The sequence below is a fragment of the Salvelinus alpinus genome, chromosome 3 (assembly GCF_045679555.1).
Source record: "Salvelinus alpinus chromosome 3, SLU_Salpinus.1, whole genome shotgun sequence".
NCBI lineage: Eukaryota > Metazoa > Chordata > Actinopteri > Salmoniformes > Salmonidae > Salvelinus > Salvelinus alpinus.
In genome coordinates, this window is record NC_092088.1 from 62,930,703 (window position 1) to 62,958,599 (window position 27,897).

A 27,897-nucleotide genomic window follows, 5' to 3' on the forward strand; every position below is an offset into this window, starting at 1 on the left:
GAGTTTAGTCACATAATTTCTCAATTTGCAGTAAGTAAGCCAGTCAGATGTGCAGCCAGACTTTTTACATTTACATTTACATTTAAGTCATTTAGCAGACGCTCTTATCCAGAGCGACTTACAAATTGGTGCATTCACCTTATGATATCCAGTGGAACAACCACTTTACAATAGTGCATCTAACTCTTTTAAGGGGGGGGGGGTTTAGAAGGATTACTTTATCCTATCCTAGGTATTCCTTAAAGAGGTGGGGTTTCAGGTGTCTCCGGAAGGTGGTGATTGACTCCGCTGACCTGGCGTCGTGAGGGAGTTTGTTCCACCATTGGGGTGCCAGAGCAGCGAACAGTTTTGACTGGGCTGAGCGGGAACTGTACTTCCTCAGAGGTAGGGAGGCGAGCAGGCCAGAGGTGGATGAACGCAGTGCCCTTGTTTGGGTGTAGGGCCTGATCAGAGCCTGAAGGTACGGGGGTGCCGTTCCCCTCACAGCTCCGTAGGCAAGCACCATGGTCTTGTAGCGGATGCGAGCTTCAACTGGAAGCCAGTGGAGAGAGCGGAGGAGCGGGGTGACGTGAGAGAACTTGGGAAAGTTGAACACCAGACGGGCTGCGGCGTTCTGGATGAGTTGTAGGGGTTTAATGGCACAGGCAGGGAGCCCAGCCAACAGCGAGTTGCAGTAATCCAGACGGGAGATGACAAGTGCCTGGATTAGGACCTGCGCCGCTTCCTGCGTGAGGCAGGGTCGTACTCTGCGAATGTTGTAGAGCATGAACCTACAGGAACGGGTCACCGCCTTGATGTTAGTTGAGAACGACAGGGTGTTGTCCAGGATCACGCCAAGGTTCTTAGCACTCTGGGAGGAGGACACAATGGAGTTGTCAACCGTGATGGCGAGATCATGGAACGGGCAGTCCTTCCCCGGGAGGAAGAGCAGCTCCGTCTTGCCGAGGTTCAGCTTGAGGTGGTGATCCGTCATCCACACTGATATGTCTGCCAGACATGCAGAGATGCGATTCACCACCTGGTTATCAGAGGGGGGAAAGCCACTTTTAGCCACTCCTTTTGCCCCATCTCTTTCAACCATACAGTTTTTCAATTCCTCATCAATCCATGGAGCCTTAACAGTTCTAGCAGTCAGTTTCTTAACAGGTGCATGTTTATCAATAATTGGAAGAAGCAATTTCAGAAACTCATCAAGTGCAGCATCTGGATGCTCCTCATTAATCACACCAGACCAACAAATATTTTTAACATCATCCACATAAGAGTCACAGCAAAATATTTTGTATGATCTCTTATACACTATTTTAGGCCCAGCTGTTGGAACTTTGGCTTTCCTGGATATAGCCACTATATTGTGATCACTGCATCCAGTGGGTACGGATACAGCTTTAGAACAAGTTCTTCAGTTTTAGTAAAAATGTGATCGATACATGTGGATGGTCTTGTTCCTGTAGGGTTTGTAAACACCCTGGTAGGTTGATTAATAACCTGAACCAGATTACAGGCACTGGTTACAGTAAGAAGCTTCCTCTTGAGCGGACTGCTTGATGATAACCAGTCAATATTCAGGTCCCAAGAAAGTAGAGCATTCTGTTTACATCACATACACTATCAAGCATTTCACACGTATTATTTAGATACTGAATGTTAGCAGTTGGTGGCCTATTGCAACACCACAAAAGAAAAGGCTTTAGATGTGCCAAGTGAACCTGCAACCACAACACTTCAATAACACTTGACATAAGATCTTCTCTAAGCATTACAGTGATATGACACCTCCCCCATAAGCCTTTCTGTCTCTTCTATAGATGTTATATCCTTGTATTGCTACTGCTGTATCATCAAATGAATTATCTTAGTGAGTCTCAGAAATGGCTAATATATGAATGTTATCTGATGTTAGCAAGTTATTAATTTCACGAACCTTATTTCTAAGGCTACATATATTAATATGGGCTATTTTCAGCTCTTTCCTGGGTAGCTTATCAGAGATAGACATAATACTGAAAAGAGCAAACAAAGCAAGAGAAAAAAATATACATTCAGCATTAGTCAATTGGTGTGTGTGTGTGCTGTGGGGTTGAAGCTACGAACTCTTAGGCTTGGCTCTCTCATCCCTTCCATGCTTCTGGGAGGGAGGGTGGACAATGAGCCTGTCATAGAGGATGTAAGCAATGTCCCCACATTGGGACAGCTTTCATGGCTGGAATCAGTTCTTTCCTCTTCTGGCGCACAGCTTCAGGATAGTCCTCATTGAGGAAGATATACATTCCTCTCAAGTGCTTGGCTCTTTCCAGAACAGCTACCTTGTCCTTGAACCTCAGGAACTTGATCTCTATTGGCCTGGGCCTATCACCTGGGCCGGTGGTGGGTTTTCCAGTCCTGTGGGCGTGCTCCACAATCTTCCTGTGGTCCATCTTCAATTTCTCAGAGATCATTTCCTTCACTTTGTCCTCAGACTCTGTCCAGGTCTCATGTGGAGATTCTGTAATACCATCCACAACCATGTTGTTCTGCCTTGATTGTCCCTCGAGATCATGGATTCACACACAGAACTGATGTCCTCTCTCAATGACTTACAGATTGCTGTCATCTTGCCGTTCTCCTGTTTCAACTCATCGAGCTGACCCTGGGAGAACTGCAAACTGTTCTTCAGGTCCTGGACCTCTCTGGTTAGGTCGTCCATTCTTTTATTAGTAGTGGACAAAACACTTGAAGCAATTTTCTTGTTGTTGTAACAACTGCTTGTAGGTTCAAGAAAACCCCGCTAGCTTGATATGCAGCTAGCTAGCAGCTAGGCTAGCTGCAATGCCAAATACCTCCTCAGACCCGTCCTTGGTCGGCAGGATCACTGGAAAGAGACAAGCAGTCCCAGCAACTGATGCCAACTGCGTCGCGGGATCCAAACTAAAAAGCTAGCTAGCTACAAATGAGCAATTAGCTATAGATAATCAACATTGTAGTTGATTATCTATAAAAGATCACACAGAGTTTTATAACTGCTTATGAGTTATTATGGACACTTAGAGTCAATATTACAACGCATTATAAAGGATGTTATAAAATGTTATACGTACAGTCAGGTCCTTAAATATCGACACACTCGATAAAAATGAGCAAAAAATACTGAGCTTTATTGTGTTCTTAAATTTTTATATATTTTTTTATACAAAAAAAGAGAGAAAGAGGTTATGTTTAACAAGTAATATTTTGTTTTTTTAAAAGATAGGGGTCAAAATTATTGGCATTCCTGTTTTCAATACCTTTCAACACCTCACGTTGTGAGGATAATAGTACTGAGCTATTTTGCTTCCACTGGTCCTGGGGCCCTTATTAAATTCATCGGCATCACCAACTTTACCCAGTGCCAGGACATTTTAGCCAAAAACCTGGTGGATCTTCCAGCAAGACAATAACCTCAAGCACACATCAACAACCACAAAGAAATGGTTAATGGACCACAAAATCAAAATTTTGCAATGGCCATTTCAGTCATCTCAGTCTCTGGACTTGAACCCCATTGAAAACCTGCAGACGAAGCTGCTCTGATGTCGGCCTATTCTTTGACAAACCCCTAGGTAAGTAAAATTTGGAATAGTGACGTTTGGCTGAGCATCATAAAAACACAAACGCACACACATGAACCCACACATACACACAATTAAACTTCTGCTCCTAGACTTTCTGCTAAGAAAGCTCTAGCCAGGTATGTTAATGGTGTATAGTCGGATTGTCTGTGTGTGTTTCTCTCTGCTCTCTCAGAGCGGTGCCTGTGGCTGCTTGGCAGAAAGGAGCCGTAATCAGATTAGACTGACTGCGTTTCTCTGAATATGCATAAAACATGCGGCAGAATTAGCATTGAGTTTCTGTGTAACGGGCTTCCTCCTCCTCTTCATACGAAGAGGAGGAGTAGTGATTCGACCAAACTGCAGCGGGTTGTGAATACATAATGATTTAATAAACAAAACTGAAGAACACGACGAACACTTGAATAATTACAAAACAAATAAACGAATGTAGACAGACCTGGACCCGAACTTACATACAACGTGAAGAACGCATGAACCAGGAAACAGACTACATAAAACGAACGAACAAACAAAAACCGGAACAGTCCCGTGTGGCGTAACATACAGACACTGACACAGGAGACAATCACCCACAAACAAACAGTGAGAACAACCTACCTTAATATGACTCTCAATCAGAGGAAACGTCAAACACCTGCCTCTAATTGAGAGCCATACCAGGCAACCCAAAACCAACATAGAAACAGAAAACATAGACTGCCCACCCAAAACTCACGCCCTGACCATCAAACACATACAAAACAACAGAAAACAGGTCAGGAACGTGACAGAACCCCCCCCTCAAGGTGCGAACTCCGGGCGCACCCCTAAAACTCAAGGGGAGGGTCTGGGTGGGCATCTGTCCGCGGTGGCGGCTCCGGCGGTGGACGAGGACACCACTCCACCACTGTCTTTGTCCCCCTCCTTAGCGTCCTTTGAGTGGCGACCCTCGCCCCCGACCATGGTCCAGGAACCTTCACTAAAGCCCCCCCTACATAGAGGAGACAGCTCAGGACAGAGAGGTAGCTCAGGACAGAGAGGTAGCTCAGGACAGAGAGGTAGCTCAGGACAGAGAGGTAGCTCCGGACAGAGAGGTAGCTCCGGACAGAGAGGTAGCTCCGGACAGAGGGACAACTCTGTCCTACTGGCAGCTCCGGACTGGGTGGCAGCTCCGGACTGGGTGGCAGCTCCGGACTGGAGGGCAGCTCATGACTGGAGGGCAGCTCATGACTGGAGGGCAGCTCATGACTGGAGGGCAGCTCATGACTGGAGGGCAGCTCATGACTGGAGGGCAGCTCATGACTGGAGGGCAGCTCATGACTGGAGGGCAGCTCATGACTGTAGGGCAGCTCATGACTGTAGGGCAGCTCATGACTGTAGGGCAGCTCATGACTGTAGGGCAGCTCATGACCGTAGGGCAGCTCATGACTGTAAGGCAGCTCATGCAGCTCCTGACTGGCTGGCGGCTCTGGCAGCTCCTGACTGGCTGGTGGCTCTGGCAGCTCCTGACTGGCTGGCGGCTCTGGGAGCTCCTGACTGGCTGGCGGCTCTGGCAGCTCCTGACTGACGGACGGCTCCTGACTGACGGACGGCTCTAATGGCTCGGGACAGACGGGCGGCTCTAATGGCTCGTGGCAGACGGATGGCTCAGAAGGCGTTGGGCAGACGGATGGCTCAGAAGGCGCTGGGCAGACAGATGGCTCAGAAGGCGCTGGGCAGACAGATGGCTCAGAAGGCGCTGGGCAGACAGATGGCTCAGACGGCGCTGGGCAGACAGATGGCTCAGACGGCGCTGGGCAGACAGATGGCTCAGACGGCGCTGGGCAGACAGATGGCTCAGACGGCGCTGGGCAGACAGATGGCTCAGACGGCGCTGGGCAGACAGATGGCTCAGACGGCGCTGGGCAGACAGATGGCTCAGACGGCGCTGGGCAGACAGATGGCTCAGACGGCGCTGGGCAGACAGATGGCTCAGACGGCGCTGGGCAGACAGATGGCTCAGACGGCGCTGGGCAGACAGATGGCTCAGACGGCGCTGGTCAGACAGATGGCTCAGACGGCGCTGGGCAGACAGATGGCTCAGACGGCGCTGGGCAGACAGATGGCTCAGACGGCGCTGGGCAGATAGATGGCTCAGACGGAGCTGGGCAGATAGATGGCTCAGACGGAGCTGGGCAGACAGGCAGTGCAGAAGGCGTTGGGCAGACGGCCGACTCTGCCCTGCTGAGGCGCACAGTAGGCCTGGTGCGTGGTGCCGGAACTGGAGGTACCGGGATGACGGCACGCACTTCAAGGCTAGTGCGGGGAGCAGGAACAGGGCACACTGACCTCTCGAAGCGCACTATAGGCCTGGTGCGTGGTACCGGAACTGGAGGTACCGGGCTGAGGGCACGCACCTCAGGGCGAGTGCGGGGAGAAGGAACAGTGCGTACAGGGCTCTGGAGACGCACAGGTGGCTTAGTGCGTGGTGCCGGAACTGGAGGCACTGGGCTGGAGACACGCACCATAGGGAGAGTGCGTGAAGGAGGAACAGGGCTCTGGAAACGCACCGGATGCCTGGTGCGTGGTGTAGGCACTGGTGGTACTGGGCTGGGGCGGGGAGGTAGCGCCGGAAATACCGGACCGTGTAGGGTACTGGCTCCCTTGAGCACTGAACCTGCCCAACCTTACCTGGTTGTATGCTCCCCGTCGCCTGACCAGTGCGGGGAGGTGGAATAACCCGCACCGGGCTATGTAGGCGAACCGGGGACACCATGCGTAAGGCTGGTGCCATGTAAGCCGGCCCAAGGAGACGTACTGGTGGCCAGATATGTAGAGCCGGCTTCATGGCACTTGGCTCAATGCTCAATCTAGCCCTACCAGTGCGGGGAGGTGGAATAACCCGCAACGGGCTATGCACACGTACAGGAGACACCGTGCGCTCTACTGCGTAACACGGTGTCTGCCCGTACTCCCGCTCTCCACGGTTAGCCTGGGAAGTGGGCGCAGGTCTCCTACCTGCCCTAGACCCACTACCTCTTAGCCACCCCCCAAGAAATTTTTGGGTTGTACTTGCGGGCTTTTCGGGCTTCTGTGCTAGACACGTCCCCTCGTAACGCCGGTTCCTCTCTCCGGTTTCCTCCGCTCTCCGAGCTGCCTCCAGCTGTTCCCATGGGCGGCGATTCACCTCAACTTTAGCCCATGGTCCTTTTCCTTCCATGATTTCCTCCCAAGACCATAAATCCTGCTTCGTGCGCTGTCCGTTAACCCGCTGCTTGATCTGGGTTTGGTGGGTGATTCTGTAACGGGCTTCCTCCTCCTCGTCATACGAAGAGGACGAGTAGTGATTCGACCAAACTGCAGCGGGTTGTGAATACATAATGATTTAATAAACAAAACTGAAGAACACGACGAACACTTGAATAATTACAAAACAAATAAACGAATGTAGACAGACCTGGACCCGAACTTACATACAACGTGAAGAACGCATGAACCAGGAAACAGACTACATAAAACGAACGAACAAACAAACAAAAACCGGAACAGTCCCGTGTGGCGTAACATACAGACACTGACACAGGAGACAATCACCCACAAACAAACAGTGAGAACAACCTACCTTAATATGACTCTCAATCAGAGGAAACGTCAAACACCTGCCTCTAATTGAGAGCCATACCAGGCAACCCAAAACCAACATAGAAACAGAAAACATAGACTGCCCACCCAAAACTCACGCCCTGACCATCAAACACATACAAAACAACAGAAAACAGGTCAGGAACGTGACATTCTGTTCATTAAACTCCACCTGTCAGAGACAAGTACTAAACAAATATAAGTGTCAGCTATTTGGATTCTTTTTCACAATTGTGTCAATATAATCTCTTCATTATTTCAACGTTCTTTGTCAATGTAATCCCGTTGCATCAACCTGGCTGGTTGGTTGAATTTGCATATTTGCACAACATCAGCATAAACAGTTTGTTTCGTTTATGGTCTAGAGGTCAACAAAAAATCTATGACAGGTATATTTCAAGTTACTGTACATTCTTGTTTGTTGCAAATCAAATATGATATTTGAATTAATGAAGTTGCACACTCTAGAATGTAGATTTGCTCTCTAAAGCCCCTCTTGAGTCTAAGCCTTTGGGGGTGGGGGTTCTACTAAGCTAACTTATGGAAATGTTTTAAGTTGGTCATACCATGGATCATTTCCCTATTTGATTTTGAATTTTAGGACCCTTGTATGTATCAAAGAAAATATAGAAACAACATTGAATTTGGCCTTACTGCTATTGCCCCTTAGAAGCGGATTGAATAACACATGCACCATGGCAAGACAGGCAGTCCAAAAATAAATCAAAAGGAACGTTTGTATGGAATGAAATGTCTTGTCTATATCTGAGAGATATAAGAAGGGTCAGAAAAAGGGTTTTTAGACTCGTGTTTCACCCCTTTTTTTGGCACATCCTAGCATCTATTTAATTGTGTTAAGCTCAAACCGTTCGGACCTTACTGTCACACCCTGATCTGTTTCACCTGTTCTTGTGCTTGTCTCCACCCCCCTCCAGGTGTCGCCCATCTTCCCCACTTATCCCCTGGGTATTTGTACCTGTGTTTTCTGTCTGTCTGTGCCAGTTCGTCTTGTTTGTTCAAGTCAACCAGCGTTTTGTCTCAGGTCCTTTCCCCCAGTCTCTCTTTTTCTCATCCTCGTCCTGTGCCTTTGCCCCTACTCTGGATTACCGATCTCTGCCTGACCTGACCCTGGGCCTGCCTGCCGTCCTGTACCTTGGTCCCACTACTCTGGATTATTGACCCCTGCCTGCCTTGACCTGACGTTTGCCTGCCCCTGTTGTTGCAATAAACATTGTTACTTCAACACGGTCTGCACTTGGGTCTTACTGTCAGGATGGTGTATTGGAGGCGAAGTCAAGTGCAGGAGAGCAGAGTATGATGAACAGGCACACTTTTATTATAGTTCCAAAAAACGAGCGCACTACATGAATCAAACACGCTCAAAAAACGGAACATAAAAGTAAAGCGTGTAAACTAACACCACCTAACATCAAAACAATTACACACAAAACATGATGGGAAACAGAAGGTTAAATACAAGTAGCATAATTGGGGAAATGAAAACCAGGTGTGTATGGAAACAAGACAAGACAAATGGATATACGAAAAATGGAGCGGCGATGGCTAGAAAGCCGGTGACGTCGATCGCCGAACGCCGCCCGAACAAGGAGAGGGGCTGACTTCGGCGGAAGTCGTGACAGTACCCCCCCCCCCCCCCCCCATCCCCCTTCACCGGCCTCGAGGGCGACCCGGAGGACGAGGCGACGGGTAAAGCCCCGCCTTATCTCAGCTCACTGGTCAGCATAGCAGCACCCACCCGTAGCACGCGCTCCAGCAGGTATATTTCACTGGTCACCCCCAAAGCCAACACCTCCTTTGGCCGCCTGTCCTTCCAGTTCTCTGCTGCCAATGACTGGAACGAATTGCAAAAATCCCTGAAGCTGGAGGGTCATATCTCCCTCACTAACTTCAAGCACCAGCTGTTAGAGCAGCTCACAGATCACTGTACCTGTACATAGCCCACCTGTAATTAGCCCATCCAACTACCTCATCCCCATACTGTTTATTTTATTTTTTTTGCTCCTTTGCACCCCAGTATCTCTACTTACACATTCATCTTCTGCATTTCTATCACTCCAGTGTTTAATTGCTAAATTGTAATTATTTCACCACTATGGCCTATTTATTGCCTTACCTCCCTTATCTTACCTCATTTGCACACACTGTACATAAACTTTTTTCTATTGTGTTATTGACTGTATGTTTGTTTATTCCATCTGTAACTCTGTGTTGTTGTTTGTGTCGCACTGCTTTGCTTTATCTTGGCCAGGTCGCAGTTGTAAATGAGAACTTGTTCTCAACTAGCCTACCTGGTTAAATAAAGGTGAAATAAAAAATGTAAGAATCAAAGCCTCTCCTGCTCACAACCTGTCAGTAGCCTGCTGTCTGTGTAATACTTAAAGTATTAAACTGAGTGTCGAGACACTAATGCTAGTCTTTACTCACACCCTGTTCTCTGCTATATAATGTATCTAGCTATTTGTCATGGAGTCAGGCTAAATATGCACTGCATAGTAGTACATATCATTTCTACACCCTGTTCCCTTCTGCAATGACTACATTTTAGTCTAGCCGCAGCCTGTGTGTGTCTGTCTCTCTCCCTTATGCCCTATGAGGTGGCAGAGGTAGCCAGCCAAGTGGTGTTATATCCATATTTATCTTTCATCGACACACACACACACACACACACACACACACACACACACACACACACACACACACACACACACACACACACACACACACACACACACACACACACACACACACACACACACACACACACACACACACACACACACACACACACACACACCCTTGTCTGTGACCTCTCTTGGTTGTCACTGAGCTGTCAACACCTCCCCGCTAGGAATATCATAGCTGTCAATCAAACGGTTTATCTTTGCTGTGGTCCCTGTTGGACTAGCTCATACCGACCGGGTAATGTTAGAGAGAGAGTGTGTGTGTTTGTGTATGTGTGTGTGTGTGTACGAGTGCTTGCATGTATGATGTGTGTGTGTGTGTGTGTGTGTGTGTGTGTGTGTGTGTGTGTGTGTGTGTGTGTGTGTGTGTGTGTGTGTGTGTGTGTGTGTGTGTGTGTGTGTGTGTGTGTGTGTGTGTGTGTGTGTGTGTGTGTGTTGTGTTCTTCTGTGAGCTCTAAAAACAAAAACAAAAAAATACATTAGAGCCACACACAAGCCAACCGCGGTGCCTTCAGGAAGTATTCACACCCCTTGACTTTTTCCACATTTTGTTGTATTACAAGGTGGGATTAAAATTGATTTAATGGTAATTTTTTGTCAGCGATCTACACAAAATACTAACATTTGTAAAAAATAAATAAATGTATGAAAAATAAAACACTACATAAGTATTCAACCCCCTCAGTCAATACATGTTAGAATCACCTTTGGCAGCGAATACAGCTGTGAGTCTTTCTGGGTAAGTCTCTAAAGCCTTGTTCACACTGCAGGCCTTAATGCTCAAATCAGTTTTGTTTTTCAAATCCGCTTTGGACTGCTGACTGTCCAAACAGCAAGTTACAAGTGAACAAATCGAATTTGTGTGTGTTCAGACAGCAGTCATTTGCTGACAAGGCTGTACAAGTTGTCATACTAATGATGGGTGTGTGCAGTGGTGTAGTCTGATTGGTGGTGCTTGTGCGTCCTGTCACTCAGAAGTTATGTAGCAAGCTAAGGTGACAACAATGCCTGCCATGGACACCTCCCAGTTGCTTTGATGATTCAACATTCAAAACGAGTCTTTTCAACTAGCTAGATAGGTAGCTGTTTAGCTTTCTAGCACATTCACTCATTTATTTGTAACACTTAACAAGCTAGTTAGCAACCACATGTTCTTGTCAAACTGTCAACAGAGTAGGTAGCAAGCAACAACATATGCCAAATAAAAGTCTAAAAACCACAAGTTGCATGTCCAGGAATCAGATTTGTGAACGTGGTTTGTAATGCGGCTTGAAATATCGGATTTCATGTAGTTTTTTGCTGTTCAGACTGCAGGAAAAAGAATAGATTCAAATCGGATATGCAAATACATTTACATTTAAGTCATTTAGCTGACGCTCTTATCCAGAGCGACTTACAAATTGGAAAGTTCATACATATTCATCCTGGTCCCCCCGTGGGGAATGAACCCACAACCCTGGCGTTGCAAGCGCCATGCTCTACCAACTGAGCCACACGGGACCACCAAAATAAATAGGGTTTGAGTCACTTCAAACTGCCAATGTGAACACGGTTTAAGAGCTTTGCACACCTGGATTGCACAGTATTTACAAATGATTCTTTAAAAATGTCTTTAAGCAAAGTCAAGTTGGTTGTTGATCATTGCTAGACAGCCATTTTCAATTCTTGTCATACATTTTCAAGCCGATTTAAGTCAAACTTTAACTAGGCCACTCAGGAACATTCAATGTCGCCATGGTAAGTAACTCCAGTGTATATTTGGCCTTGTGTTTTAGGTTATTGTCCTGTCGCTGGCCGCCTTTGGGGAGGGTGTATAGTGTGAAAGGCCGAAACACCCTAGGAACCAAAGGTACACTACTGACGATGCGCTCCCCAAATTTCACCAGTCTCACTGTTCATGAACTCTTGGAAGTGCTTGCACAAAGGATAGTAACATCTCATCCTGTGTTATTGGAATCTGAATATCTGGACTAGTCCAGTGACTGCTGAGAAAGATCAGCTGACAACAGGGGAAAGTCCTTGTGGCGGCACGGAGAGACGGCTGACAGGAGGGAATAGACCCCACTGGGACAGTCATGGGGTAGCTTCCCATTTCTGTAGTTTCCCATGCTTCGCAGTATGTTGGAAACACCCGCTTTTAGCTACAGAAAGTCAACATACGAGAATACCCTTAGAGTCTGCGAGAGCGGGGGCGGAAGATGACTCGTTGGCTGACAACATGGTAACGACTGGACCGGAAACGACTACGAGTAATGAGAGCACAGCACAAGAGAACACCACAGCAACTGTCACAAGTTCCGCTGCAACAGCGGGCCACAAACAGATGCAGGTATGTGTCTGTGGTTGGAGGAAAGTTACATCACACCATGGGTTGAGGATCCAACAGGGGAAGAAGGGGTGTTTGGGTAAAGAGAGACAGAGGCTTTCTGCGAAAGCGATCAAATCAGTCGAATGAAGCACAGCAACTGGACGCAAACCATAGTTTGCAGTGCATCAGTACCACTGTCATGGAGGACGTAAACTCAAGCACCGAAGTAACAACTGAGGTGGAACCAACAACAGGAGTGGAACTCACCCAGCCTCCCAGACCTGCAGTGGAGAGGAGATTACCAGGGCACAGACCGTATGTGAAGTGGCCTGGCGCCAGTGACAAGAAGTTGTGGGAAGCAGTGAATACTGACCTTACCTTGACCCTCGAGAAACTTCGAGGCACAGTGGAGAAGAAGTTGGAGAGGATGGGGGACATCATCTATGAGTACGGGGCAGAAAGCTTTGGAGTGCAAGAGGCAAAAGGCGGGAGAAAGGTTCCAACCCCACCAGTTTCCAGGAGGCAACAAGAAATCAAGCGCCTCGTTCAAGAAAGGAGACAGCTTAAGAAACAGTGGAAGAAGGCCTCGGAAGTGGAAAAGGAGGGCATAGAGGCACTTCAGGCTGACATTAAAACCCGGTTGGCATCCCTCCGTAGAGCAGAGAACCTACGGAATCGCAGAAGGAAGAAAGAACAAACTAGAACTCGATTCTATAAAGATCCCTTCAAGTTCCTTAAAAGTCTCTTCACGAAGGAAAAAAGTGGAGCTCTAAAAACAACAAAGAAAGACCTAGAGGAGCACCTGATAACAACAAACTTTGACTCAAAGCGACATAAACATCTGGCCATCCCATCAGATATCCCACCCATTGAACCCCCGGAACATCATATTGAGACCAGCCCTCCGACATGGAAAGAGGTGGAAAACACAGTTCGACGGGCAAGAACAGCATCAGCCCCGGGGCCAAATGGAGTCCCGTACAAAGTGTATAAGAACGCACCAGACGTGCTGAGGGTCCTCTGGAGGCTTATGAGAACAGCTTGGAAAAATAAGATAATACCCAAAGTGTGGCATAGGGCAGGCGGGGTCCTGATCCCTAAGGAGAAGGATGCAGTGAACATCAGCCAATTCCGCCCAATCTCCTTACTGAATGTCGAGGGTAAAATCTTCTTTAGGGTCATTGCCCAGAGGATGTCCGAGTACCTGCAAAGGAATGCGTACGTCGATACATCTGTACAGAAGGCAGGAATATCAGGGTTCTCTGGCTGCTTGGAACACTCCAGCATGATCTGGCACCAGATCCAAATGGCCAAGGTGGAGAAAAGGGACCTCCATGTAGTCTTCCTCGACCTCGCCAATGCATTTGGCTCTGTGCCCCATGAACTCCTGTGGTCTGCCTTCAGATTTTTCCACATACCGGACACCATCACAACGCTGGTGAAGTCGTACTTCCAGGATCTGCAGTTCTGCTTCACCACCTCAGAGTTCACCACCTCATGGCAGTGCCTGAATGTAGGTATAATGGCGGGATGTACCATTTCTCCGTTGGCATTCATAATGGCAATGGAGGTTATCATCAGATCCTCAAAATGGGTTGCTGGTGGACAGCGAGTCGACTCTGGTTTCCGCCTCCCTCCACTCAGAGCCTACATGGACGACATTACAACATTGACCACCACTGTCCCATGCACCAGGAGACTGCTCAGAAAACTCGAGGAGAACATCAGCTGGGCCCGTATGAAGATTAAACCATCCAAGTCACGCAGCATCTCGATTGTGAAGGGAGTACTCTCTGACCTGAAATTCTTCATCGGAGATGACCAAATCCCAACAGTGTCTGAGCAGCCGGTAAAAAGCCTTGGAAGGTGGTATGATGCAAGCCTGAAGGACAAAGACCAGGTGCAACAGCTGCGCAAAGACATCAGTAGTAGCCTACAGTCCATCGACAACACCCAGCTACCTGGAAAGTTAAAGGCCTGGTGTCTGCAGTTTGGTCTCCTACCCCGGGTGTTGTGGCCCCTAGCAGTGTATGAGGTTCCAATCTCAACAGTGGAGAAGATGGAAAGAGGAGTCACAGGCTACTTAAAGAAGTGGCTCGGAGTTCCACGATGCCTTACCACCATAGGCCTCTATGGAGATGGTGTCCTCAAGCTGCCCCTCACCAGTCTAACAGAGGAATTCAAGTGTGCAAAAACCAGGCTCCAGATGACACTGAATGAATCTCGAGACCCAGTGGTGAGCAACAACCCGCCGAACTTGGCAACTGGGCGCAAATGGAGGCCAGGAAAAGCAGTCCAGGAGGCAACAGCAGCCCTCAGACATGCTGACATTGTGGGTCATGTTCAGCAAGGGAGAGGAGGCCTTGGGCTAACTAGCCGTGCTGCTTGGAGTAAGGCCACTGCACCAGAGCGGCGGAAGATGGTAGTGCAGGAAGTACGCCATCAGGAGGAGGCTGCAAGGTGGGCCAAGGCAGTCTCTCTTGCCAAACAGGGACAGTGGACTCGATGGGACAGTGTGGAGAAGAGGAAGATCAGCTGGAAGGATCTGTGGGCCATGGAAGCGAGGCGGTTGAGCTTTTCCATCAGAGCAACATATGACGTCCTTCCAACACCAGTTAATCTTCACCAATGGTATGGTGAAGATCCGGACTGTGCCCTCTGTTCCATGCCAGCCAACCTCAGGCACATTCTCACAGGGTGTAAAACAAGCCTCACCCAAGGACGCTACACTTGGCGTCACAACCAAGTCCTTAAAAACCTTGCGTCCGCCCTGGAGGACAAGCGAGCTGCCACCAACTCCCTACCACCCCCAGCAGCATCACACCCCTTACGGACGACCTTTGTCTGCGAAGGGGCTAAACCACCGAAGAGCGGCTCTACACCATTAGAGCGAGACCAGCTGCGCTTGGCCCGCGACTGGAAAATGCTAGCTGACATTGGCCGGCAACTTGTGTTTCCTCCGGAGATCGCAACCACCACCCTAAGACCTGACATGGTGCTCTGGTCCCATTCGCTCAAGAAGGTCTTCATCATTGAGCTCACAGTACCCTGGGAGGACTCAGTAGATGAGGCTTATGAGCGAAAACATCTGCGCTATGCCGATCTAGCTGCCGAAGCACGGCATCATGGCTGGAACACAGAAGTCCGACCAGTGGAGGTGGGCTGCAGAGGTTTTGTGGCAACATCTACAACCAGACTGCTTAGAGACCTGGGAATTAAGGGCCAGAGCCAGCGTTCGGCAATCAAAGCTGTATCAGAGGCGGCAGAAGGCATCAGTCAATGGCTCTGGATGAAGAGGAAAGACCCCAGCTGGGCCCCGAAGTGAGAGGGCCAGGAGGTATGCGGTCAACAATGCTTGACTCAGGGAGGAAGACGCCCCTGCCATGCATAGTCCCATGGGATGTTGGCTATCAACAACAAGGCAACTCCTATGACTAATTGGGAATGGGACGCAAGCGTAGGATTGATCACCCTGTCGCTGGCCACCTTTGGGGAGGGTGTATAGTGTGAAAGGCCGAAACACCCTAGGAACCAAAGGTACACTACTGACGATGCGCTCCCCAAATTTCACCAGTCTCACTGTTCATGAACTCTTGGAAGTGCTTGCACAAAGGATAGTAACATCTCATCCTGTGTTCTTGGAATCCTGCTGAAAGGTACATTTGTCTTCCAGTGTCTGTTGGAAAGCAAACTGAACCAGGTTTTCTTCTGGGATTTTATCTGTGCTTAGCTCTATTCCGTTTCTTATTATCCTAAAAAACTCCCTAGTCCTTGCCGATGACAAGCATACCCAGAACATGATGCAGCCACAACCATGATGTGTTGTGTTGGATTTGCACCAAATATAATTTGCACTATTCAGGACATAAAGCTAATTTCTTTTCCCAATTCTTTTCAGATTTATTTTAGTGCCTTATTGCAAACAGGATACATGTTCTGGAATATTTGTATTCTGTACAGGCTTCCTTCTTTTCACTCTGTCATTTAGGTTAGTATTGAGGAGTAACTACAATGTTGTTGATCCATCCTTAGTTTTCCTGCAGTCAAATTACCTAGTGGCCTCATGGGTGGAATGTTATTAATATTTTTCATAATTCCATTATTTCCAAAAGCCTGGCTAAAATCCAGTGTTTCTATGTCAAACAGTTCTGTTATTTTTCAGTCTTCTGTGATGTATATAAAGTGTAATAATGGGATGCAAACTCAAAATATAATACATTTCAATTCTATTTCTGACATGGTGTCTTCTTTTACAGATGTCTTCTTTTTAAGCCCATAACAATGTATATGTGGTTGCAAAGTTGTTTCAAAGTAGATTTGTTTAAGACTACCAAAAAACACCCTGTGTGACCCTGGTTTAGCCCACTGCAGTAAAAGGTTAAACTCTGCAACTGTTTTAAAAGTCACCATTGGCCTCATTGTGAAATCTCTAAGAGGTATCCTTCCTCTCCGGCAACTGAGTTGGGAAGCACAACTTTTAAATTCTTACCCATCTATCAATATGTGCCCTTTTTTGTGAGGCATTGGAAAGCCTCCCTTCGCACATTGACTCTGTACTGGTACCCCCTGTATAAAGCATCACTACTGTTATTTTATTGTGGCTCCTTAATTATAATTTTTTATTTTATTTATCATTTTTTTACTTCAGTTTATTTTAGTAAAGACTTTCTTAACACTGCATTGTTGGTTAAGGGCTTGTAAGTAAGCATTTCACTGTAAGATCTACACCTGTTGTATTCGGCACATGTGACAAATAACATTTGATTTGATTTGATGTGGCTGGGGGTTATTGCATTTCTTCACATGACCCATCAATTTAGACAAGTGTGTCTGGGTAAACGTCATCTAATGTTTATAAAATATTTTTATCTGGACACTTTCTGTTTACTTGGAATTTTTCCTTATTGTAGGCTACTACTTTTACCACTTCCAGTCTTAATCTTTACCACACTACATGACCTTTAGGACATGACCTCATATATGAATCCCTAAAGAGATGGGTGGGGCTAAGGCATAAGAGGTTGTGAACAGTGCTGAATGGGTGTAGACAAAAGAGCTCTCCAGTAGGTGTACTAAAACATTCCAAAGCAGAATAACTTTCCCATTATTCCTCAAATGCAGTGTATGATATATCATTTTGTAGCTCTGAGTCTGTAGTTTTAGCCAATGTAAAAAACACAATTTCTAATTTTGCTACATAAGCCCGAATCAAGGCGGTCAGTCACATTAAGTTAACTTAAGCCATTTATCAAAACCATTCTCTATATTTCTCTGTGTGTCTGGCTGGTATTGGCGGGTGCAGAAACCTCTCTGTCTAAACGAAGACAAGAACCATACACTTCTATTCTTTTTGAGTCCAAAACTCTAGTGGATTATGCACTTTCATCCCCTTAATGGAATCGTAAAGTTAAGTGATGACAAGCCTGTTTATTTCCATTGAATATTGTTGGGGATTTTTAATGCCGCAAGGGCAACAAATACTGGAACATTGTCGCTTAGGATAAACAAAAAACTGCTAAATGACCATGATATCATTGTTAAATCATTGCGGGAAATATTTGTATAATCTTACAGGATTTTGCTTGTTATTTTGTGACTTGGAATTTTTTATCTGTTTATGATTTATGATTTTTATGGGGATCCCCATTAGCTGTTGAAGAAGCAGAAGCTATTCTTAGAACCCTACGACTAAACAACAATACGACTGTCTCTGAATTTGCTATTTCAGTGTGTGGAAAATAAGAACGGATTTCCTGCACATCACACATAAACCGCTTTTGCGAAAAACATGAGATTCATTCACTGTTTTATTTTATACTGAAAAACACATTTTGAGGTTTCCATCCTCTTAGCTTTCTTTACGTCATGAAAATGTACTAACATCAAGGCCAACCCAGCTACATGAATCAGTGTTGAAGTGCAAGGTGATGCAATACACAAACATGTACTTACTTAAAAAAATTGCAGTATGTTTCTGTCATATCTTAATTGAGGGAGGAATAAGTTGTGTGGGAAATGTGGGCTTGTACATGTCGTCCTGACTGTAGCATTCTAGAAGAGGAAGTTAAGAGGGAGATGAAATGAGGTGGATAACATCCGGGGAAGAGAGTGTCCTGCCTTCCTGGGAATGTAACATGACAGTTCTGGAGAGCACATACACTGACACACAAACACATAGACACACACACACACGGACACAGACACACAATGGAGCAGCAGGATTTAGTGTGAAATATAAGATTAAGATTCAGGAGGAATTCCCTTCCAGGACCAAAGAAAGAGAGCAACTCCATTTAGCTGTCAGCCTGTTGACTAGCATAATATCATACACACACATACACACACTCTCTCTCTCTCCCTCTCTATCGCTCGCTCGCTCGCTCACTCACACACACAAACACACACACTCACAACCTTAACAATATGTCTTTCTTCATACACTAAAATATTAGCGTGAGCTGTTGAGAGGTTAATTGTGCATACATAAATAGCTAAGTGTTGGACTAGCCTGGTATTTAGACTGGAGAAATGACTTCATTATAACTCTAAGGTTGTCACTGCCTCATACATATTTAAATATGCATCACTGACTTGGAGTGTGTGTGTCTGTGACCTGGATTATTGCTCTAGGTAAGCCATAGAACACACACACAATCATGCACGTACATGGATGCATGCACACACACACACACACACACACACACACACACACACACACACACACACACACACACACTGCAGCTCTGGATGTCTGAAGAGAACTAAATCCACAGCCCAATAATACCCCATGGCACCACAGTCCATATCAAGGGGTTCTGCCAAAAATGATTGCACAGTGCCCCCAATTCAGGACACACGCACTGATGCAAGCACACCGCGCTAGCACAGACACACACACAAACACACCACAGGCACACACACATCAGGACACAGGGGGCTGTTGTATCCAGGTTTGAAATATAGAGACTTATTTACGTGCTTTTTAACTTGTGCCTGATTACATTGGCTGCTGTAAGCACTGAAGCACTGACGACTTAAATCTCACGGTACAGAAAGACTAGGATTACTCTATGCAGCACACACACACATATGCAAGCACAAACGCACGCATGCACACACACAATCTTTTTACAAGATCTCATGGTTTGACCAATTTACTTTCAGATTCCAATGTTTTTCCATGTTTGTCCAAACGTCAAATTTCGAAGGTGCTTCAAATGTCAGATTTGAAAGTGTTTTTGCACCCTGAGTTGTTCCACTGCTGTTGCCAGAGCCTCGCGGCTTGTTAAGTTTAGGCATTCATTCAGTACGTTTAAGTTAAGAGTTAAGGTTTGGGATAGGGTTAAAACAAAAACAAACATGGTTAAGTTAGGCATTCATTCAGTGTAGTTAAGTTAAGAGTTAATATTTGGGATAGGGTTAAAACAACAATAAAATTAACTAGTGCCTATCATTGGGATTGAACACGCAGCCCTCAGAGCCAGAGCTCGAGGCTTACGCCCATCCGCCACCCCTGTCCACAATGCCATAGCAAAACCCAAGCCTACTTGATGGTAATAGCTCTCACCGTTGCCCTGACATCCTGGGTACCTGGACGGACGTTGGATTTTGAAGTGGATCTTGAGAGACCTGGCTGCACTTTTTAGGCCATTCTGATGGGAGGATATAGGGCCAATAGTACTATGGAAAGCTCCTGAACAGTTCTTCCTAATAGATGAATAGCTGAAGATAAATAGCCGACTTAACTCATCTCTATGATGAATGACTTTTATGATGAACTCCACCAACGGAGTCGAGCTGTGAAGAGGCTTCATTTCACCCAAGGTCAATACTTAATTTTAAAAAATGTGCCTCCTGAGTGGCACAGAGGTCTAAGGCACTACATTGCAGTGCTTGAGGTGTCACTACAGACCCGGGTTTGATCCCAGGCTGTGTCGCAGCCGCGACAGGGAGACCCATGAGGTGGCGCACAAGTCGTCCAGGTTAGGGGAGGGTTTGGCCGGCTGGGATGTCCTTGACCCATCGGGCTCTAGTGACTCCTGTGGCAGGCCGGGCGCATGCACGGTCGGCAGTTGTACATTTTTTCCTCCGACACATTGGTGCAGCTGGCTTCCGGGTTAAGCGAGCAGTGTGTCAAGAAGTAGGGCGGCTTGGCAGGGTCATGTTCGGTAGACGCATGGTTTTCGACCTTTGCCTCTCCCAAGTCCATACGATGGGACAAGACTGGGACAAGACTGTGCAGCGATGGGACAAGACTGTAACTACCAATTGGAAAAAGGGGTAAAAAAAATCAATATTTTTGTAGGCTTTACTGTGCAACAGGAAGAAAGGAAATGAGGCAAAAATGTCTAAAATGTCCTACATGTCATCAAAATAACTAAATGCTATTTAGCGAGTTTATTCCACTGATTTGTATATTTGTATATGTATTTCTATGTTTATTGTAACCATCGGTGATTCTCTAATGTTTTTATTACCACTGTGTACTGCCCTCACACAGGTGCAGTGGAGTGTATTCATGGACGCCAAGCGAAGCAATGTTTCCCCAAATATATGAATAATAATAAAAACAAATTATGAAATAATTTCTCTTTTGTCTGTCTGTGTTTTCATAATTTTTTGTCAATTCGCATGTGGCTGAATCTCACTGGTGAAATCATCTGAGCAAGAGAAACAGCGCCCCTCTGTCTCAGTATATGTAGCCCATGTAACTGATGTTGCCACCTTAGCATTTGATTGATTGATGCCAGCAAGCATTTGGCCACACTTAATAAAAAATATATAAAATAATTTACCAATCAGCGTTGAGTAGGCTCAACTGTGGGTTGTCCTGGTGCAGCAAAATGAAATGGGCTCAATGGAATACATTTTCTTTGTGTTGCATCTATAAGATCTATAAGGGCCAGGGGGTTAAAAATATTGTCTAGACACTTACAGTGCATTCAGAAAGTTTCCAGACACCTTCACTTTTTCCACATTTTGTTACGTTACAGCCGTATTCTAAAATATATATATTCATAACAAATAAAAACATAAATTTAAACCTTATTTACATAAGTATTCAGACCCTTTGCTATGAGAGTCGAAATTGAGCTCAGGTGCATCCTGTTTCCATTGATCATTCATCAGATGTTTCTACAACTTGATTGTAACTATATTGGTGAGCGGCTGCTCTTGTGTGTCATAAACCATTCCTTATTTTCTCTACCTCATTAGAACTTCAAAACGGAAATAGAAAGTGTAGGCTCTATTGAGGATAGGAATAATGACTCACAAATGTCAAACCATTAATGTTAGGCTAATGCTTTAGCCTATCAATATCATTTGAGTGTTTTCATTGCATCCAAAGCCAGTGTCCGTGATAAGGTAATGAGAGTGAGAAAGAGAAAGAGAGAGGTGTCCGTGATAAGGTAATGAGAGTGAGAAAGAAAAGAGAGAGGTGTCCGTGATAAGGTAATGAGAGTGAGAAAGAGAAAGAGAGAGGTGTCCGTGATAAGGTAATGAGAGTGAGAAAGAGAAAGAGAGAGGTGTCCGTGATAAGGTAATGAGAGTGAGAAAGAGAAAGAGAGACGTGTCAGTGTAGGCTTATCCAAGTACTGTACTTAACTGCAGGTCAGAGACTATGGCAGCACTCCTCTGTGTTTCATTATGTTATAATCTGAGTCAGTTGGGGATTGTCAAATTAAAACAAACTAACCTCAGGAAATGACCCAATCAACTGTGGGCTAATACAAAACACATACACACACATTCAACCAAAGGCCAGCACACGAAGCAGAACAAAGAAGAGAGAGACAGAGATAAAGACAGAGAGAGAGAGAGAAAGAGAGAGAGAGAGTACTGTCCTCATTTTATGGCAGGCAGCAATGTAGTGCGCCGCCAACCCACAGCTCTCTGCGTCCTCCCCCAACAGGACGGGTAGCCTAGTCTCATCAGAATAAGGGTTTCAAATGAGGGGTCTCTCTCTCTCTCTCTCTCTCTCTCTCTCTCTCTCTCTCTCTCTCTCTCTCTCTCTCGCAGTGCATGCTGGGTGTTTTTGGAGGTTGAGTGTTTGGTGTGGAGGGTTCTATCCTAACTAACTTTCTTCATACTTTTCTTTACATGTTATTTTCTATGGTGGTAGGTTAATGCAATATTTGTTTTAGCGGTATCCAAAGTTTTTTTTCAGTTAGGGTGGAAGAGGACAGAGTAACTTTCCTGGCGTTTGGAAGGTTTGGTGTGCGCGATGGCTTCTCAGCCTAGCGCGGAGGAGACGCTGTCGATACGGCATGGATTCAGGTGTGTTCCTGAGAATGGAGTTAAGGTGGAGGAGGTTCTGCTCGCGGTCGGTGAACAGGTAGGAGCTGAATTTATACATTCTGCTTCTAGAATGAACAAAGCTGTGGTTGTGTTCATGAAAAGGGCTAATTTGGTTGGTAGGCTAATTGCTAGCAGAATATTTGTAAGGGATGTGTTGGTGTCAATTTCACCTCTCTCTACCCCTTCAACAAGAGTGGTAGTGGCAAATTTGCCTCCATTTATTACGGATGATCAAATCAGGAAAGAGCTGAGTCGTTTTGGTAAGTTTGCTAGCGGTTTCCCTGTACTGTCAGCAGGTTTTCAGGCAGATGCCGTTAAGCACGTTGTTTCGTTCCGGAGGCAACTGTTTATGTTTCTGAACAACAATGAGCAACAGCTAAATGTGCACTTCAAAGTGAGGCATGGGGAAGGGCTCTACGCAGGGTTTGCCAGCACAGATAGTCTACGGTGTTTTGAATGTGGGGATTTGGGGCACAAGAGCTTTGCGTGCCCACATAAAGGCCGTAGACAGGGTGAGGGTACAAGCACCAGTGGGGGAAATTGAGGTCAAAGTGCAGGGGGGAAGGAGATGCAGACAGCAGAGGCTGGGACTAGTCAGTCTAGAGATGGTGTAGATGAGGCTGGGCCTAGTCAGGCTAGAGATGGTGGGGTAGCTGAAGCTGGGTTTAGTCAGGCTAGAGATGGTGGGGTAGTGGAGGCTGGGTCTAGTCAGGCTAGAGATGGTGGGGTAGCTGAGGCTGGGCCTAGTTATGCTATGGAGGGTGGTGTAGAGGGTGCTGGGTCTAGGCAGGCTATGGATGGTGGTATAGCAGAGGCTGAGTCTAGTCAGGCTATGGATGGTGAGGTAGATGATGCTGGGCCTAGGCATGCTATGGAGGGTGGTGTAGATGATACTGGGTCTAGTCAGGTTATTCTAGTGGATGAGGAGAGTATAGTGGGGAAGTGTAAGAGATTAGGGGGGAGGAGGAGGGTGTCAAGCGGAAAAGGAAAAAGGGTGTGGACAAAGGCACCATGGAAATGTTGCCTGTTGCTGTGGGTGAGGCCCTAGTCAAGCAGAGGGGTCTAAGTACACGTTGAGAGAACTGACAAGGTTCCTGAATGAAACTAAGGGGGAAAAAGTTAATCTTGGGGCTTTTTTTCCTGATCCTAGAAAGTTTGTAAGATCAGTACAACATGCTATGAGAAATGAGGGGCATGGTGTCCTCTCACCCAAGAAACGGTTTAGGTTGAGGAAGTGGGTCACAACAGTGCGTAAAGGTTTACCTTCAGACACTGTTAAAATGTTTAATTTCTTTCTGACATTAGGCTTTTTGAGCTTTGCTATTGGTCTATTTCTCTGCTGGCTTTTCTCACACTTCTTATGGAGACTCTTCGGGTAGGCTCGCTCAATATAAATGGCGCCAGAGATGCGGGAAAGAGGAGTGTGTTGGGTGAATATGTAAAACAAAAAAAAGTACAGGTGCTGTTTCTGCAGGAGACGCATAGTGATGTGGTGAATGAAGTCGATTGGGGGCTCTGGTGGAAAGGGGCAAGTGTGTTGAGCCATGGAACAAATCTTAGTGCAGGGGTGGCAGTCCTTTTTGCACCGGGTCTGTCTGTAAAAATTTGCTCCTCAAAGGAGGTGTGTAGGGGTAGGCTGCTTGTTGTTAAAGCAGAAATTAACAACATGGGTTTTGTCTTTATAAATGTGTATGCGCCTAACACAGGGAGAGAAAGAGGGGTTCTATTTGGGAGTCTTAGACAGGAACTCTCACAGGTAGCGCCTGAGGAGACGCTGGTGGTCGGAGGGGACTGGAAATGTACAATGGATTTTACAAAAGACAGAAATGGGGAAGAGCCTCATTCAGTGTCAGTGGGAGTGTTAAGGGACATCATTAATCAGTTTGACCTAGTGGATGTTTGGAGAACTAAACATCCAAACACAAGACAGTATACATGGGTGAAGGTTTTTGGGGCTAGGGTGAGTGCAGCACAACATGATCGGTTTTACATGTCTAGGAATCGGAGCAATAGGCTGCTGGGCGCTACCATTCTCCCGGTTGGGTTTTCGGATCATCACATAACCATGGCTCGGCTGTCTATTTCACCAGGGCCCCGGCAGGCATCTTATTGGAAGTTCAATGTAAAGCTCTTACAAGATGCCACTTTTTGCTCAGGTTTCCAGACTTTTTGGGAAAGGTGGGGGCAGCGAAGAGAGGAGTATGAGTCTCTGAGTCAATGGTGGGATGTGGGGAAAGTGCAAATTCGGCTTTTCTGTCAACAGTATACAGCTCTCTCATCCTCAGAGGCTAGGAGAGTATTGGGGGAACTAGAGCGGTGTATTAGTGAGATGGAGTTAGAGATGGTGGGGCAAGGCAATGTAGGCCTCCAGGCTAATTTAGCTGAATTACGTAGGGACCTGGGCAGTTTTTTCCAGGTTAAAGCAAAGGGAGCACTTGTAAGAGCTAGGTTCTCCATGCTCAAGGAGATGGATGCTCCCAGGTCCTTCTTCTTTGGTTTGGAAAGACAGAGCAGTGAAGCCAAGGGTATGCATTGTCTACGGCTGTCTGATGGGCGGGTGACCTCTGTGTTGGGGGAGATGCGGGAGCGGACTATGGAGTTTTATATTGAATTGTATAGGGCAGAAATGTGTGATCCTATGTGTGCTCAGGTCTTGTTCGCAGGACTCCCTAAGCTCTCTCGGGCACAGAGGGATGAAATGGACATTCCTCTGTTGTCACATGAACTGGCAGAGGCCGTAACCCAGATGTCCCCCGGTCGTGCACCGGGGGTCGATGGACTCCCAGTGGAGTTTTACAAAAAATTCTGGGGAGCAATTGGACAGGACTTCTTTTGCGTGTTGCGTGAATGCGTCGGGGTAGGAGAGTTGCCGATGAGCTGCCGTCGGGCGGCTCTGACTCTCCTGCCCAAAAAAGGGGACTTGTGTGAACTTAAGAACTGGAGGCCTGTGGCATTACTCTGTGCGGACTACAAGATATTTGCCAAGGTCCTCTCTAACAGACTGAAGTCCCATCTGGACTCTATAATACACAAGGACCAGACATATTGTGTACCGGGACGCTCAATCACGGACAACTTGTTCTTAATTAGGGACATGTTGGACTTGTCGTGAGGTTCTAATGTGAACTTTGGACTGGTCTCTTTAGATCAAGAGAAGGCTTTTGATAGAGTGGATCATGAGTATCTGTTTAATGTGATGTTTGGGTTTGGGAAGAGTTTTTTGACCTGTGTGAAGCTGTTGTATGCTGGGGCGTCATGTATGGTCAAGGTGGGAGGGGGGCTCAGTAGGCCAGTCTGGGTGAGACGGGGCATTAGACAAGGATGCCCTCTATCTGGGCAGCTATACACACTAGCCATTGAGCCTTTTCTAGGACTGCTACGCAGGAGACTGCAGGGAGTGTGCTGGACAGGCATGGGTGTGGTGACAGGAATAGCAGTGTCAGCATATGCAGATGATGTTTCTGTGATGGTCAGGGATGGTCAAGATATGCAGGCACTAGAGACCAGTCTGAAGGTGTACGAGGGAGCTTCATCAGCCAAGGTAAACTGGGGCTGTTATATGGGGCATGGGGGGATAGGGCTCCTCCTCTGCTTCCAGGGGGTTTGCAGTGGGGCTGTGAAGGGCTTAAAGTGTTGGGGGTGTACCTGGGCTCGGAGAGGTGGGTTAGGAAGAACTGGGAGGGGCTGTCACAGGCAGTGGTGTCAAGACTGGCCAGGTGGAGGTGGCTCCTGTCCCAAGTGTCATATAGAGGGAGGGTGCTGATAATTAACAACCTGGTGGCATCTTCCTTGTGGCATAAACTGGCTGTCCTCAACCCTCCCGCCGGTCTGCTCGCAGACCGGCAACGCAAGCTGGTGGACTTCTTTTGGTCGGGACATCACTGGCTGAAGGCAGCAGTGTTGTACATGACCGTCCACGAAGGAGGACAGGGCCTGGTGGAACTGGAGAGCAGGATGGCTGCTTTCCGGCTAAAGGCGGTGCAGAGACTGCTGTACCATACTGATGTTGGCTGGAGGGAACCAGCATGCGCGCTGCTGAGGAGAGCTGGCAGATTAGGGTTGGACCGGCAGCTGTTCCTCATGAAGCTGGAGAGGCTGAGTACAGCAGGTCTCTCAGATTTTTACTCTGCAATGCTGAGGGCCTGGCAGCTGCTAAGGCCCACACGAGAAGGGGGTGTGGAGCCTGGGCTGTGGGTGTGGGAGGAGCCTATTTTCCACAACCCAGCCATCCCTTTAAGATCGGTTCAGTCTGCCACCCTGCAGAGGCAACTGATGGCAGCGGGTTTACAAAGGCTGGGTGACCTGAGACTGCTGGGAGAGGAGGGGTGGAAAACCCCGGAGGTCTTGGTGCAACAAACAGGAATAACGTTTCTTAGGCTGCTGGAGAGATTCCTGGAGGAGGTCCAGGAGGCACTGTCTGAGCCGGTAAGGGGGGGTGTTTGAGAGGCCAAAGGAAGAGGGGCCACCAATGTTTCTGCCACTGCAGGTGACGGCAGAGACTGGAGACTGGCAAGGGGGTCTGGAGGACTTGTTAGATTTTAACACTCCGAGTCTGGGGGAGTTTGAAGGGGTGGGAGGTAAAGCCCTCTACAACCTCTGCGTTAAGGTTAGGAACATTAGAAGCCTAACAGGAGTGAAGGCACATCAGTGGCAGGGGGTATGTGGGGTGGAGAGTATAGTGGGTTTTAGATGGAGGGCGCTCTACAAACCCCCAGTACCAAAGAGGTCAGGGGACCTCCAGTGGAGGGTTCTTCATGGAGCCCTGGCCACTAACAGCTGGTTGGCACGGGTTGAACCGGGAATCGGGCAGGGGTGTCCTTTCTGTCAAATGAAAGAAACTGTGATTCATGTGTTTTCTGTGTGCACCAGGTTAATGCCATTAATGTCTCTGTTGGAATGTCTGTGTGAGAGGTTGGGGGTGGTTTTTGCTGTTGGGATGTATATAATGGGATACAGGTATTCGAGTAAGGAGAAAGCAAAATGTGTTTTGTTGAATTTTCTGTTTGCTCAGGCAAAGTTAGCTATCTGTCAACCAGCTTCAATGAGGTAGTCACCTGGAATGCATTTCAATTAACAGGTGCTCCTTGTTAATGTGTGGAATTTCTTTCCTTATTAATGCATTTGAGCCAATCAATTGTGTTGTGACAATGTAGGAGTGGTATACAGAAGATCGCCCTATTTGGTAAAAGACCAAGTCCATATTATGGCAAGAAGAGCTCAAATAAGCAAAGAGAAATGACAGTACATCATTACTTTAAGACATGAAGGTCAGTCAATCTGGAAAATTTCAAGAACTGCCACAGGAAAGGAAGACCGAGAGTTACCTCTGCTGCAGAGGATAAGTTCATTAAAGTTAACTGCATCTCAGATTGCAGCCTAAATAAATGCTTCACAGAGT